General features: G+C 45.0%; 1 long non-coding RNA gene across 1 annotated transcript; it reads left to right on the top strand.

The window, feature by feature from the left end:
• Positions 1-162: 162 nt before the first annotated feature.
• LOC123116673 (uncharacterized) lies at positions 163-1,348 on the top strand. The gene is made up of 3 exons (XR_006457145.1): positions 163-309; positions 806-891; positions 981-1,348. It is a non-coding gene; the product is annotated as an uncharacterized lncRNA (long non-coding RNA).
• Positions 1,349-3,013: the final 1,665 nt, after the last annotated feature.

Below are 3,013 nucleotides of genomic sequence, written 5' to 3'. Positions count from 1 at the left end.
ATATGGCGTCGTATCATGTGAATCCAGCACCCCTCGTGCATCCCTGTATCCTTAGCGTTTTGGAACATCCGATCTACATCGTGCGTACTTGCTCAGTTGTTGACAATTTTTACAACAAACCGCCCGCCTCCAGCCCGTGCCTCCGCAAGTTAGCCAAGCAAATTTGCACGGGCACCCCTGCACATACCAGACGCGCGAACCCCACGTCCCGATCACCATGGCGGCGACTTGCGGCTAGATACAGAAAAACTCAGCGTACGCCCTAACCTTCCACAAAGAAGAGATCCCGGCGGCCGGACGCGTATGAAGGTCAATACCGTATCCCAAATCCATCCCTCAATCCTTGCCTTGTCGTGCATAGTATATGAAAGCAGATCGTTTTTCTTCAGCCCAGGAGAATTAATGAGTACAACAAATGATCTGATTTGTATGTATACATGGATTCTTCTTAACTTGATGTGAACTGGGATTTCTGTGGCACTATGATGCGATAAGGCTCATATTCACTATTCCAAATTTTGCTAGTTTGTAAAACTTTATTCTGAATGCACCTCTTTATGCTGACATCTCTGTGGGTGCTGCCAGTTTTGTTGTAAAGTTGGGAATTGTTGAGCCTGCTTTTACCTGCACATACATATATTTGTTGGTAGACTGTAATTATGTACGCCAAGTGTCATTTAAAATGTCACCAGGTCTTCCCATTGGCACTGTTGGGCAAATCAAAATTGGGATGTACTTCTCATGTCAAATATCATGTGCTTTTTCTGGTTACTTTCAGAGGCTTATCATGTACTTATTGCTGCAGTAATGGGATCTGCAAATAGTTGGCAGATGCAGTTGAATAAGGAAGGATTTAGTACACCCATAAAGAAAGCAATTGTTCCTGTCATTGTAAGTCAATTGCTTTCGCCGACCATTGTCGTATTCTGTTCAGTTATTTGTACATGAAGGTTCTTACTGATTAATTATTTATGTTGCAGTGCTCATCTTTTATACCTAATTGTGAAGATAATTTGAAGCCTAATGTGGGGATGAAATTTCAAGGACTGAAGGCCGTGGAGGAGTTCTACAAGTCTTATGCACATCACTCTGGTTCTGGATAAGAACAAAGAAGCCAAGGTCAAGGTTGCACGCTTGTGTAAGACATGCTACCAGATAGGGTTTCATGACAGTCGCAATTGTCCTAGCAAAAAAGGTCAAGGAAAAGAAACCATGAATGTGCAGCACATGCTTCGAAATGGTTAATCATGATAGCCGCAACTCCGTAAAAGACACAGGGCTTATTAATGCCATTTTGTTAGTTTTACTGAAAATTTCCATCTATGTAATAGATGATAAATTGTGTTTATTCTCCAACTTTTCACTTATTTCTATCACATTGGATGCATGCAGCATGTTTTATAAATTCGGAGTGGTTACAAGATGCTACTGAGTTTCAGTTGTGTTTGAAGGTTTGAAAGCTTGTTCTTGTTTATGTATGTGTTAAAAAAAATGAATGCAGACAGAGGCACCAGGTTTCCATGGAGTAGCAGCAAGTAATTCTTTTCGGCTGCTAGCATTTCAACTTGTTGCAGAAACCTTGAAGATGCATCAGAGTAGCAGCATCTGAGTTATATTACATCACAGAAGAACAAGCCAAATTCAGCGATGTGATTGTCGTTGCTCTGCAAGGGGCTACTGGCTGTACTCGCTGCCAACACAAATATGCAGCAGGACTTTGCCATCAAGTGGACGGTCAGAATGTAAGTGGAAGGTGCAGAGGTTACATTCGTCGGTGGCCTCGGCCGTTGGGTCGGCAGCGAGGTGTCGAACTATCTTTCCCTTATTTTCTTTGACATGTTGTGTGTTGAACAGAGTGTACCAGGAGCACTATTATATTCTCTTTAAACCTGGACATGTTCTGTTTTTTTATCACCCAGGAGAAATTCATGTACAGTACCCAAGGTTACTTAGACTGTGAGCTCACATGTTGATTCTGTTGTATAAAGCAGTGCTCAGTACGAATCACACAAGGAACAACTCAGCTTACAACTCCACATCAACCTCAATGGTGGCATTCAAAAATAGAATATAAACAGCTCTTTTCTTCAGAGAAAACTGAGAGCTTTCAAAGGAGTTTACATTGTCATTTTCAGTCATCAGTCATATGATAAATGAACTTTGAGTGTAGGTCCAGCGAAGATTCATTTCTCATGTGAGTTCAAGCTCAGGCAGCCAACAAATGTTGTCCTGTTTCTCTCTCTCCCAACTTTCTGGATAACTAACTCACATAGCCGAAATTCAGTTTTCTGAATTTTGCATTCAGCAATACATGTTTGCTCTTGGCACATCCATACAAGATCAATTGCTATTGCGATTTCGCAACAGGAGTTCGTCTAAAAAGTACTAGTAGTACTACCTAGTGATCACAGTTGTGGCCATCTACTGCAGTGGCAGTGACAGGCGAGTGCATTGGTCGCCTCGTCTCACGCTCCTTCGCGGGTCTCCGTCGCCGGGATGCGGCCGCCGCCTACGCGGGTCTCCGTTGCAGGCTCCTCATCCTGTGCTCCGTCGCACGCTCCTTCCCGCATGCTCCGTTGCAGTTGCAGGCCATTGATGCGGCGAGCCGGCGACCACTGACATGAATCTCCTTCCGAGGTTGCCGTCGCAGGTTGCCGCCGTGACGGAAACCAACACGACCCATCACTGTTATTGTTCGCCGGCTGTCATCCACGTCGTGGCTCGTCGCCGGCTGTCGTCCAGGTCGTGGCACTCCGTCGTGGCTGCAGCAGGGATCGAGGATTGGAGGAACGAAGAGATTTGGGAGATCTCGAATTGGGGGAGCTGCTGGGCGGAGGAGGGGTGTACATGGGAAATTTACACGGCTGACTTGAGCTGCTGCGGGCGCTTTTCTGCAAAAGGACGCTGGACGCACAACAGGCACATGATTTTGATCGAACGGCCGGTGATGACAGGATACAGGGATGCACGAGGGATGCTGGATTCACAAGATAAAACCCATATATATATATAA

The sequence above is a fragment of the Triticum aestivum genome, chromosome 5B (genome assembly GCF_018294505.1).
Source record: "Triticum aestivum cultivar Chinese Spring chromosome 5B, IWGSC CS RefSeq v2.1, whole genome shotgun sequence".
Classification (NCBI taxonomy): domain Eukaryota; kingdom Viridiplantae; phylum Streptophyta; class Magnoliopsida; order Poales; family Poaceae; genus Triticum; species Triticum aestivum.
Note: the sequence above shows the minus strand (reverse complement) of the source record. Positions and strands in the feature narration are given on the sequence as shown.